This window comes from Ammospiza nelsoni, chromosome 12, assembly GCF_027579445.1.
Source record: "Ammospiza nelsoni isolate bAmmNel1 chromosome 12, bAmmNel1.pri, whole genome shotgun sequence".
Taxonomy (NCBI): domain Eukaryota; kingdom Metazoa; phylum Chordata; class Aves; order Passeriformes; family Passerellidae; genus Ammospiza; species Ammospiza nelsoni.
In genome coordinates, this window is record NC_080644.1 from 11,862,505 (window position 1) to 11,876,317 (window position 13,813).

The window sequence follows — 13,813 nt, forward strand, 5'->3', positions numbered from 1 at the left end:
AGAATTAAAACCCCTACAAAAGAATTTGTTAGACTTCTACATTTCAAGGCTAGTATGTATTACATGGTATTATTTACTGAAAATGGTAAAGAAAAGTTCTAAGTCTGATCTCATCCTGGTGTACAACACCACAGCTGATTTTGCTGTTACTAATAACTCTCAAGTGGCTTTAAAAAAGACAACATTGACATACTCTGAAGATTTCTTGAGCTTGTTGCTTGAGGCTTCTTGACTCTGTAAAACTGTTCCTTTACTGGGTCAGATGAGACCAAAAAAAAGTAATTCTTTGGTTTCCAGGGACAATCTGTACCATTTGTGGTGGGGCCAATGAAGTGCTAAACAACTGAAGGCACTGTCACATTAGGACAGCTGATGCATTTAATCAAGGAAACACATTAAACACAGTCAGCTCACAAAACTGAAGCAATAGGTATGTTTGTGAAGTGTTTAACAAAAAAGTTAGTATGTAAATACCCAATCCTACTACCAGGCTAGAAAGGGAAGTTGGAGGAACTCCTCCAGTCCCCTGCAGTGTGCACAGCATCTCAGCTCCAGCAGAGAGCTGACTCACAGACCACAGCCAGGCTGCCTCTGCTGAGACACCACAGCTCCTCTGCCTGGAAGTGAGTACTCCACAGCCCATGGGCTGTTTTTGAAGGGGAGGAAAACGTCTTTTTGCAGTTCTACAGGATTCTTTGAGGGTGCACAGGTCCCCAAAACACAGCTCTCACTCAAGCCTGGCTCTAGGCAGAGTCCTGGAGGTACAGGAGAAGCTTAATCCCACACACCACTGGATGCTTAGAGAGAACCTCAGCTTTGACAAGCTCAATACACACCAAGATCAGTCAGCTCAACACAGCAAACTCTCTTTTCTCCCCTGAGGCAAGCAGTAAATATGTACTTAGAAATAAATACTCACACAACTTACAGCTCTCATTACAGAGCTGCCTATTAGGCAGCATCCTGGTTAAAAAACAGGATTGATGGGTGAAAGTTTTAGGTAAACTTCGATGGATGGATTAAAAGTTTCCACTTCCTTATATTATGCACTGAAAGTTTGGGCCTGGAATATGATCTGTTGAGCTTTTGTTGTCATGGTGTTAAAGAAAGGAAACTTAACTCCTCAGGTCATTCTCCTGATACCATTTGCAACTTCACCATCTGCCTTCCTGATTACAATTTTTTATTATTAGAAACAAACTGTCTCTCTAGTACTAGTTTCACTTCTTTGTGCAGATTAATCCATTTTTACAGATATATATGTGCACATCCAGACATGCCATCACCACAGGAAAAATAAACCCACACACCACATCTGTGCATAAACTTCACCACTGAGGAGTTAATGATAACCCAGCTCAGTGTGTACCAGGGAGAAAACCTCTGCCCAGTGCTCTGTACCCTGTAAGTGGTGCCTTATCTGTTTTCCCACTCCCCCCAAGTAATCAGCACAATTACAGATAATTATGTGCTCAAATACAGAGCCCAGCTGCTTTTTCCAACCTGGTTACAAGTTGAAATCATTAATCGATGTCACACACATTGGCATTGATCTCTCATGCATTATCCTCATTAATAAGTTTCTTCCTTTCTGAAGATAAAGAAATTAACTACCAGCCATCAATTATTCAGAAATACAAGTTCACCTTTAGACATGAGCACAATGACACCTTCTGGGAAATGCTAAAAGGCCCTGGATCCAGCAGTTTATTTTAACAATGCTGGATTGTGGAAAAGCAATCTATTAATACCATAGGCACACACATGTAAATAGAAAGGTACAGCAAGGAGGCAACATCAAAACAGTCTAAAAATGTCAAACAGCCCAGCAGTTGCTCTTCATTAGCAGCAAATCTTGAATTTAAACTTTATCTTCCCATATAATAGAATAAGAGTCAGAGGACCCTGATAAGCATCTTTCTAAAAGAAAGCACAACTTTCCATGGGTGTAGCTGAATTTATGGATCACAGTTAATGAAGTTCCAGAGACAGCTGTCACACCCAAGGTATAGATTGCCTGGCTTTGCTTCACTACAGCTGGCAGAAGAGCAGAAGGGGCAGCACCTGGCTCCTGGTGCTGGCTGCAGGCTCAGGGTGGGTGGAACCTGCCCTGGGAGAGGGGATATTCCCTCTGGAAAACACCTGATTGTGCTCAGTGGGGAAAGCTCTCATGTGCAGCCTGAGATGGCAGGGACAGAGAAATCAGAGCCAGCCTAAAGGGAGCTTGGGCCAGCAGCACTGCAGATCCACAGCAGGCCTTGGAGAGGATTTTCTGAGCAGCAGGAATAGCTGGTGCAGAGTTTGTACTGTGCTGTTCCATGAGGGGACAGGCTGGGCACAGACAGATTGCTTAGCCAACCTTTTATTTTTATTCAATATTTTAAAGATCCCTCTGAGCTCTTCAGCATTATCCAAAGTTTGCAGTTCTTGCAGTGCCAGCTGTAAGTTATTGTCAAGGCAAAGCACAACAGAGGGATGTCAGTGTCATTGCTGCCACCTTCTGACTCACTGAGACCTCGAGTGCATTTCCCTGCACGGAATATTTCACCACTAATCCTATCCTTTTTAACTGTTTCCAAAGCACCGAGCAGGTAAAACTCCTGTTTTACCCAAGTTCCATCATGTACCTATTTCTGGATGGGGGCTCTGTACAAATCACAAACAGGACAGGACTGCTGTGGAACGTGCCTTGAGCTGTTTGATTTTCCAGCATCAGCCTCATTCCATGGTTATGACAGTGGGAAGATGCCACCAGCTCACATCCCAGGCAGCAGACAAAGAACTGAATGTTACAACTCACTTTATAAGTTTTTTGACCAATCACACAAAGCAAAAGCACATTGACAGTAGTTCTATCCAACCACTATAAGCACAGGTACCTTTGGTTAAACAATGCTGCTTATTTCAAATACAATACCTGCTTGTGTGCCTTAAAGCACAATGCACAGAGCTCCATTATTAAGCTTCAAACTTCCTAATATCTCACTAGATAAACTTTTCTGCAGCTTAGAGAGCTATTCTAGACAAGTGTGAATACACAGACTATTGTTCTATTTGTCCTTACTTTTGACTTTTTAAATAAGTTTTCTGCTGACCTATCTCATGGCTGCTGTTTAGCTCTAATCACAGTTCTGCTGTCTCTTTTGCAGCTTTCCCAAAATCCTCTGATTTTATGGATTCCCAAAATTCCCCCTCTGGGTTCACTGAGCAGGTAAAACTCCTCTTTTACCCACCTTCCACCATGTACCATGACACATCTCAAGTTCTAGTGCTTGATGCTGCTCACTTTTCTCATTGAAAGCTTCCATGCAAGTTTTGTTTGATATAAAAGTAACCCAAATTAACACTGAAGTGGGGATCTGGAAGACATTTGCATCATCAAGGAGGTGTTATGCACAGCTTTTCAGAGGATGCTGCCAGTGAAAGGGGAACTAAGGACCATCAGCCACAAGGAACAGGGCAGCTCCTCCAGGCAGGGGACATGAATTTGTCCCCAACTCACACTACTCAGAAATTCCTCTTGCAATAGGAAACCTCAGCAAAACATCTGAAAGTGATATTCTATCTTTGTGTCTGTTGGGATTCAGAAACAGCTACTGTGTTTGACAGCTACAAAGAAGGGAGCATTCCAGTTAAAGATTACTCTAAGCCCAGTTTGTGTAGCAGGCAATAGCATGAATTCTGAAAACTTTCAAAAATCTCTTGATTTCTTTTTTTTTTAAGGTAGAAGGAAGAATAAACAACCATGACAAGTTAAACTCCAGCTAGCATAACTGAAAGTAAACTTTTCCCCACATACATCAAGGGCAATATGACAAATCACAGACACTTCTGCTGCCTCGCTCTGTCTTCCTTCCCAGAAACTGCAGGATCCTGACTTGGAAGGTAAAGTTCTACAAGGTACATTTCACAAAAAAAGAAACCCAAAAAATAAAATTTAAAAAAAATAAAAACCAAAAAACAAACAAACACACACAAAACAAAAACCCTCGACAAAAAAACCAAACAAAAAACCCAACAAAAAACCCTAAAAATGCCAAAACCCCAATGCCCCCCCAAAAAAACACAAAAAGGAAAACAAAATAAAACAAAAAAACCCCAAGAAACAACCTAAAAACCTATTAAAACCTAAACAAATAAACCCCCCCCCAAAAAAAAAAAACAAAAAAAGACCAAAAAAACCCAATCCCCCCCACCAGAAAAAAAACAAAACACAAAAAAACCCAATAAAAAACCTAAACAAAACTGAACAAGAGTATAATCCATTTAGGTTAATCCATGAAAAATGGCAGACAGAGTTGTCTCAACCACTCCAGCTTGTAAAACTTTGGAAATCACAGTTTGTCAGAAAGGAGAAGGCAGAAGAATTCAGCACTTCATACACGTGTGAACCCACAGCAAGTTTTTCACTTTTAGTTTGCAGATAGAAAATCAGAACCTGTCACTACATGGATGTACCCCAAAAGTACAAAGTAGAGATAAGTAGGAAGAATTTCTGCATAGATTGGGTGGGCAGGCATTGGAATGGGCTGCCCAGGAAGTGGGGAATCACCATCCCTGCAAATGCTCCAAAACCCCTGTGGATGTGGCACTGAGGATGGGGATTAGCTGAACGTGGTGCTGCTGCTATATTGACACAGTTGGACTTAATGACCTTTAAAGGTCACTTCCAGCCTCAGAAATTCTGTGATTGCAGCTTCTCTAGGAAGTCTAAGAGGCCTAGAACATTGGGAATTATTTTAAAAGTAAACCAGTTGTGTTAAAATTTATGGCAACGTGCATTAGCTCAGAGTAAACCATAAATTGTCCCCTTATTTTCTCTGAGCTGTACCAGCGGATTTAAGTCCAAATAAAGGAAGCAGCTGAGCACTGGCAGGAGGTGGAAGCCTTCCTTCTTCCTGCACAGCACACAGAGCACCAGCCCCTGCAATGTGCCAAGGACTTGTGACTAAAGAGTCACATCCATTTTGCTCTCCTCATTCAGGAAAAGGTGGATGTTTTCAAGTAAACTCCATGGAAAACTTGCAAATTCCACAACTCCCATTTTTAATGGATTGCTCATGAAGCTTATCTAATAAAATCTACAGGGAGATTTATAAGCTAACATAACGATAGCAAATATTTTTTGGTTAGGAATTTGCTGCAGTGTTACAGCCAAGCATAAACTTTATCAGTTATTTGGAAAATATAGAGTGCCATAAAATAAAAGTAATTAGAATTAATGTATCTTCACTCTCCCCCCCCAAAAAAAATATCACTTAATTCCTCTTTAAGACATAGCCATTCATCAGGGTTCATTAAGGCCATATTTTGCTCTCAGTGCTGTGTCATTAACAGTCATTAGCAGAGGATGCAGGAACACAGAGTCACAGAGCAGAGCTTCAGCAGCTTGGGAAGCAAAGGAGCAATCTCCTCCTCAGGTCAAGGTGGTGTTTGGGACAAAGGGCCTGCAGCAAACACAACCCCAGCCTATTAATATTCTTGGAACAGCCATTCCTTCACTATTTAATTCAACTTTCCCTCCTCCTTTGACATCCCATCCCACGGCACAGTCCATCTAAAGGCGTTTAGGTGAACAATTAACATTTGTAGACCTCTTCAAGACTTGGACAAGGGTGCAAGGCCTCCCCTCTATGTCACCCTGTTCTTCTAAAGTTCCTCTAAGCCTTCTGATGTTTACATTCTGTAATGCAGTTTCTCACACACTTTTCATGTAAATAATGATTGTTTTGCATTCCTTTCTGGAGGAGGAGACAATTGATGGACTGTTGGTTTGACCAGTGTGGCTGGAGAGGCGGCAAATTCATCCTCCAATCCATGGCCCCTTTTGGAATTCTAGAAATATCAAAATCCAGAAATAAGCATGTTTTACCTTAGACATCTCAGTGTGTGAGTGTCGTTCATTTTGTGTCATATTGTGACATCTCTACATTTCCCACATGGTGGTTCTTCATCTTCCCTATTCAGGAGCCCAAAACCTCCCACAAAGCCAAGTTCACCAACCCCCTGGCCCTGCCGTTCCAGTGGCAAACTCCTTGGGCCTCTTGGACCAAAACACACCCAAAGCCTGGGGGGTGGAGGCAAGGACTGCTCATATTTCTCTTTTCCCATTAATGTTCTCCTGCAGGCTCTAATCTGGGTTTGCCATAGTCAGCACCATCAGCAGATGCAAGATATCCTACAGCAAGGAATGGCCTTCCTGTGCAAGCCTGTATTGCCCATTGAATTCCTATAGCTATCCTAAATTCAGCTTTTAGGAATAAAACTCAATAGCTGACAGCTGGCCAAAGTCACAGAATGGTTTGGATTGGAAGGAAACTTAAATCTCATCTCATTCAATCCCCTTGCCATGGGCAGGGACACTTTCCACTCTGCTAGGGTGCTCCAAGCCCTGTTCTTCTAAGTCTTCTGATGTTTACATTCTTGTAACAAACTTTCTCACGCAGTTTTATGTAAATAATTGTTTTACATTCTTATCTGGAAGAGGAGAAATTTGATGGGCTGTTAGTTTGCCCAGTGTCATTGGAGAGGTAGCACTGTCATCCTCCAATCCACTGTCACTTCTGAAAATATGTAAATGTTGGAGTCCGAAATTAAACTGTCCTTTTTGCCTTGGAGGTTCCAGTGTCTGCATAATTTTATTTCATGTCTATGGCAACACCAGGGTGCTCCAAGCCCTGTCCAGCCTGGCCTTGGACATTTCCACGGTTGGAGCAGCCACAGCTTCTCTGGGCACCCTGTGCCAGGGCCTGCCCACCCTCACAGGGATGAATTCCTTCCCAATATTCAATCTAAATCTAACTTCTTTCAGTTTAAAGCCATTTCCCCTTGTCCTGTCACTCCAGAGCCCCTCTCCAGCTCTCTTGGAGCCCCCTTAGACACTAGAGGGGCTCTGGTGCCTTCTGGAACCTTCTCTTCTTCAGACTGAGTACCCCAGGCCTCATAGAAAAGGTGTTCCAGTCCTTGGAGCATCTTTGTGGGTCCAGGAGCCTCCCTTCCCATGGCAGAGCAGTGAACATAGGTGGCCATCAGATACAAAAACCTTTCACTGCACCACTTGCAGCATTTTAAGCCTGGACTTGATAAGGCTGCTGAGAGCTCCCTGGTTCAGACAAGTGTCATGTGAATAAATTTGTCTTTGCAGCTTCCTAAACAATCACATAAAGTGCCTTTGCCTCTGTAAGTGCTTGTAAAGCAATCAGGCACTGATATGATAACCAAATGTTTCTCTAATAGTAATTATGATTCTTTGAAAAAACGCTCCTCTAACACTAATTTATTTTCTACTTGAAAGCCAATCTTGCTGGTTATTAGATATTCTCCTTCCTATCACAATCAGTAAATTATTAAAGAGCTGACCAGGCTTTGTTTTAAAATTATTCTCTTATGAAGCTCCCTGATACATTTACCCTGAATACTGAATGATTTTGAGGCCTCTAAGGACCCATGAATGATTTCTATTTACTACCTTTAGCAAAAAGCCTGTGTAATTAGCAGCAGGAATTTCACTTGAATCACAGCTACTGATGATATTTCCAGCTCACTTACACAGAGTCTCTTAAAAAAAAAATAATTAAAAAAAAACTCAACAACACAAAGCTCTAAGCTTTTGATGGGAGAAAGCATTTTAGCCTGGGAAGTTAGTAAGTGGCTGTGCACTCAAAGCCGTGTGAAGAATCAGTCCCCTACTGGGAACCTGGCAAGGCTCTCAGTGCCCAAACCATCAGCTTTACCACCTAATAGAAAACAGCATTTGAGAGTTTTCTCTGAAAGCAGAGAACTCACCTCATTTCCAGCCCTCCTGCTATGGCAAGGTGTGGCTCTCACACTCCCACTCAAACCAAGTGCACAAACTCTCCTGATTATCTACATGACATGTAGGCACACCTAAACTTTTTAAAGCTTCTTTTTCAGCTGCCATCTTTTTGTACACATTCAAGTATTTTATCACTGTGCTGAGCAGAGCAGCATCATTATCTTCATTTGACAGACAGGAAAACAGGGGTCAAGTGCTGCCAACACACTGAAGAGGTGCAGAGCAGAACCAGTTTTAGAGCTAAAACATGTAATTAATGCCCTGTTATCAGTATCCTTATGGCTCACAGCAGTCCAACAAAACCCAAGGATGGGAAACTTAGTGAATAATCAGAGCTTCTTTTCAAAAGCTGAGCTTTTAGTAAAAATAGATGGAAAGGTTTCAAGAATTTGTTTAAACTAGCTTCAGACAGACTTCCAGGTGCTTGATTCACTTGCTACAGCAATGGGTTTGTGCAGCACTCCTGCCACATCCCAAGAGAGCTGATTCCAGACTTGGAGGCTCAGCCTGGCTTCAAACCCCCTAGACTACAGTGCCAAAATTGGTTTTCCATTAACCCTGAGCAAGAATTGCATCAAACCAGCTGATCCAGGTTTGTCAGCTGAAATAGCCATGCCCAGCTGAAATACCTCACTAAACAAAAGCCATGAAAACCCCTCAGAACCAGAGGCACATAAAGGAGCTGAGTGGCAGCAAGAACTCCACAAACACATGTAGAAATCGGTGTTTGCACAAATCTTTTTGAATTCATTCAGTGTTTGTTGCACTTTTTCTATTCCTGTAATCAACCAAAGGTTATGCTGCTGTTTGAAACCATCCAGTTCTGAGCCCAGGAAGCTGACACAGGATTGCCACTGGTTTGGGTGGATGCAGGACTGAATTCAGACCGGGCACCTAGACAGGAAACAACATCCTCAGCTAAAATTTCACTTCACCTTTAAATTAAAAATCCTACCACCAAATCTCCAGCCAGCCCTCATACATAAAATATCAATGTAAGACACCACTGTACTAAAATCAAGATCATAAAAACTCACCCCAAAAAAACCCCACAAACCCAGTTACTCTACACCATACCAACAAAACCCACCTTGACATGCATGAAGTCTCAAACCATAGTTTAGATTTTTATAGGGTTGGGGAATTTAAGGGTGCTTTTTGTTGTTTTAAAATCAAAACAGTGAATATCCAATTCCTGTTGGTATAGCACCACCAAATTCTGCTTCACCAGAAGCAAAAAAAGATGGGTCCAAAAATTCTCAGGCTGAGAATTCTAGTTTAATACTCAATGTTTTTGTAGCTGCAGTAATTGCTTTCTGCTAGGGCCAGAAATAAACCTGTTCAGTCTGCAGTAAAAGCAATATCTTAACAAGTGAAATTGTAAGAGCACAACTTCCAAAATCTGTGTAATCAGAGAAATCTCACATGGGAAGGGGTTACTAATTGCCAGACAAGTGGTTTCCAGTTAGGAAGTGTTTCACCTCACCCTCATTGCTTGGGCCAGGAGTGAATTTCCCCTCCTTCAGCCCTCTAAGCAGAGGAAATAGGGTTAAAAATAAAATGCAGGTTATGTAGTCCAGCACTGCCATGTACGTGACACCCCCATTACACTCTCACAGCCTTCCCCAAGTCCTGGTTAATACAATTCAAGTGTCCCTTACACAACAGGTGAACTATTTTTAGCTTTAAAGCTTAGGCAAAGCAAAGATTAAATTTCCCTGTCCATGTCATACAGCAACAACGCAGCTCATACAAGGCACAAGCCCTCAGCTCTGCTTCCCTCTGCAGATAGACAAGATTTCCTCTGAACTTGAGGGCACAACCATAGCAAAGTTTATAAAAATCCAGTTCACTCAGCAAGAACATCAAATTAAGCACTGCCAGTGATCACAGGTTGGTGCAACCTGAGCTCTCTGCAATATTTACCATCTTTCCCCCTCCAAATCCTAAAAAATGTCCCTGAAAATAAGAAGGATACAGCATCAGGCCTAGAACACATCCAGTTCTGTCTGGCACATATTGTGTGCTCCATGGTGTTGGGTGTTACACAATTCCACTTCAGCACCAAATCCCAACAATTTCCAGAAGTGGATTGTTACAATTTTGTCAGAAATACCAAAGTCAAGAGCACTTACACATATATTCATGACACTTAGAAAAAAAGAAATCAGGCTGGGAGTTTAAAGAGACTCAAAGGTAGCATTAAGCTTCCAATAAATCCCAGTGAATTTAAAATTAATTCCCTTAGGTGGCACTAGAAAAAAAAAAAACTTAAAAGTTGATTTGCTGTAAAATAAGCATCAGATTTCATTGGCTGAGTCACAGGTGGCTCACATGCAATAGGTCAGTCCCAGAGCTGCTCCAGTGCTCAGTTATCTGAGGAGATTTATCCTTATCACCTCTGATGGGGTTAACAAGGAGCCAACATTCCCCACAGCATGAGATGAGAAACTCAGATTATTACAAACTAATAGAGGACAATGGACACAAGACTGTAAAATGGAGAATAACTGATAAAACAATCAAAAGGCACCAGGGAAAACACACAGCACAAGGGATAAGTATGACAAAGAGGTGTCGTTTTAAAGCTTAATGAGATTTTTATCATTGGCATGGGCCCATTGCTGCAGAAGAAGGGCAAAATTATTAATAATGACAGAAAAGTTCAATAAATATTTTTGCATTTGCATTTTGAGTGAAGAAGGAGGATATACTTGTATCACTTGAGAAAGACAAAGTACTTCATGCTGCAGCTGCAATCAAGAGCAACTCAAAGGATAACAACAGGAACTCGCTGAAAGCACCATGGGACATGGTTGACATGCTGGTGCTAATTTTAATACATCTCTGAAGACTGATAATATCACACCAATATCCATGTAAGGCAAGGGAAGTGACTCAGCTGCACAAAAACTGGTTTGCTCTGGGATAAATCTTAGGCAAAAAAGGAAAAAATGTGTCCAGATTTGTGACTGAGGATAAATTAAGGGGCAGGAATTTATAGAAGGTTGGGTTGATATCCCTTCATCAGGCTGACCTTGGCAGATGTGAGGTTTTGAGGGCTTTAAGGTGCTTGATTTAATAATGCACACAATTCCCTAATAGATACTGTAAGCTATAAGGAAATTAAAGCAGAGTAAGAAATAGAGAGTTGATTGCTTCACAGTGGTTGTCAGGAGCTGTGATCTGAGTTTTGTCATGAGCTCTCCAGCAAGGAGCAGCTCAGTGTATCAGACACCAGTGTTTATCAGCAGCTGGGGTGAACTCAACACCTCCAGCACAAGAGTTTGTGAACTGGGAGATGCTGATCAGGAAGGTCTGTCCCACCCAGCAGCCTGGAGGGATTCACAGGGACACATCCACTCCCACAACTGGGATTTCAGTGCAGTTCCAGGCAGGGCTGCTCTAGGAAAGGGCAGGACTATTGGTGGATTGGGAAATTTTGGAAAGTGGACAAGTCGAGGGAGATTAATGGTTCATACTCTCAGTAACAATACCAATAATGAAGCACAAAACCAGTAATAAAGCACTAATGACCTGTGCAATTTTAAGGCTTTCTTGGATTTATGAGACAGGAACAGCAGCTCTTCCCACCACTGCACACGACAGATACTGGTACCTTTAAAACCAATATTCACTGACAATATTGGAAAAACACAGTAAAAAAGTCAAGATGCTATGGAAAGCAGAAGATTTGTTTTAGGGCCAGAAAGTGTCTCATAACAGAGAGTAGGCAAAAGATCACTCTGGTTATTTTATCAAAAAGATTGGAAGGGACTTGATTACAAGTGTGTCCTTGGGGAAGAGATACCAGCTCCTAAAGAGCTTCTTAATGTAATAGAGAGCAGCATAACAAGGAGCAGTGTCTGCAAGGCTAAACCAGACAAGTTGAAAAACTTGGCAAGTTTTCTCCTCTGCCCAACCACAATGAGGGGGGAAAAAAAAGAGGCAAACCACAAAACCTCAGCAACATCATTTCCACCACCACCATCTTTAATAAAAAGGTTACAGCACTTGAAACAGCGAAATAATCACTGGGGATGCTGAAGACCAAACTCACATGACTGAGCTCTTGAATGTGGCATATTGCTGAATTTGTAAAGATATCTGTCTGTGGTGTTTTCTGAGACCCCTGTCGAGGGGAGGAAATGATGAATCTGACTCCATGTTCTTAGAAGGCTAATTTATTATTTTATAATCTATATCATATTAAAAAATACTATACTAAACTATTCTAAAGAATAGAGAAAAGACACAGACAGAAGGCTAAAAGATACTAAAGCAAACTCATTACTCCTTCCAGCACCCCAACATAGCCTGACCATGATTGGTCACTAAGTCAAAACAATTCACATGTTGGATAAACAATCTCCAACCACATTCCAAAGCAGCAAACACAGGAGAAGCAAATCAGGTAATTATTGTTTTCATTTTTCTGAGGCTTCTCAGCTTCCCAGGAAAATAATCCCGGGCAAGGGGATTTTTCCAGAAAATATGACAGTGACACCTGTCTACTGAAACAGTGCCACAAAAATGACAGCACAGGGCATGTCACCTTAATTAACACAAATAATATCAAAATAAGCTTCTCTTAAGAAGCTAAACAGGACCTTTTAATTTTGTATATGAGTTTATTCTCTTCTCTGTCAATTTGTAAACACACACTTCTTTGTTTTCCCTTGCCCAGCATGCAGCTTTTTCAGAGGCAAAACTAAAGGAGCTCATGATGTTCCTACACCTTCCTGAAGGCATATATTGTATTTGTGTTGCCCCAAGACAAAGGCAGGAATGATGAATCTGACTCCATGTTCTCAGAAAGCTCATTTATTACTTTATGATACCATATTATATTAAAGAATGCTATACTATACTAAAGAATACAGAAAGGATACTTACAGAATGCTCAAAAGATAATAATGAAAACTGGTGACTCTCTCCAGAGCCCTGACACAGCTTGGCCCTGATTGGCCAAAGAGTGAAAACAATTCCCAGCAGAATGCAATGGAACAATCACCTGTGGGTAAACAATCCCCAAACACATTCCAATGTGAGCACAACACAGGAGAAGCAAATGAGAGAAGAATTGTTTTCCTTTTCTCTGAGGCTTCCCAGGAGAAAAATCCTGGGTGTGAAGGGATTTTTCAGAGAATGTGAATGCCACACACACATTTTATACAGCTAATAGCAACCCAGTGGGAAGGCTCCCCAGAAATGGCAGGTGATAAAGAGCCATCAGAACATAAAAGCTCACTCCTCAGTGCTCACAGCTCTGCTTCCCCTCACCCAGCTCAGCTTTCTGGGAGCTGAGATCTGCCCTGGAGGCTTCAGCTGAGCCCATGGAGCACGTGTTAACTCACTTAGGTCTGTTACACCTTCCAGGCAGGTCTTGTTTTATTTTACAGGGTATTTTGAGTCTTTCACAGCATCTTTCATCTGAAAGACTCAAGACAAATTGCAATGAATAAGCACAGAGATTGCTATTCACGTACCTTTGTTCTCCAAATTCCCTCTATTCAAACCGGGACTGAGGAAAGAAATTGCAATTCAATGAACATATTTTGGTAGGATACAAGCTTCTCTCACCAGAACTGAGCCTTGATCAATCATTCCTTCCTCCCTCTCTCTGCCTTAGCTGGGATGTTGCACAAACCAAGTTCCAGGTAAGGGCAAGTCATTAATGTCAGTGAGACCCTACAGTTTGTATGGCTGAGGAGAGCTCCCCGAATGCCAGCACTGACCTGCAGAGACTTTATTTATTCCAAAAGACTCTAAAAACAGCGTGAAAACACCTGAGCCTGCACCTGTAAGGCTCCTGCTTTGAACAGAGCTGGAATCACCAGTGAGGAACAATTTGGTTTCCAGCTGCTTTGTAGAGCTCTCCAGATCCACAGAGTATTGCAGATGTATCTCTAAAACACATTTTAACATGTCTTCTATCACAGGCACTGCTACTACAAGAGGTTACAGGATATACAAGTTAAAATAACTGGCAAATTA

The 13,813-nt window shown here is 41.7% G+C and overlaps 1 long non-coding RNA gene across 1 annotated transcript in view; it reads right to left on the reverse strand.

Annotated features, from left to right (window-relative positions):
* Positions 1–8,443: 8,443 nt before the first annotated feature.
* Positions 8,444–13,813, reverse strand: part of LOC132078412 (uncharacterized) — a 33,225-nt gene continuing 27,855 nt past the window's right edge. Inside the window, exon 3 of the long non-coding RNA XR_009419273.1 lies at positions 8,444–8,710. This is a non-coding gene — a long non-coding RNA (uncharacterized LOC132078412). The remainder of the gene's footprint in view (positions 8,711–13,813) is intronic.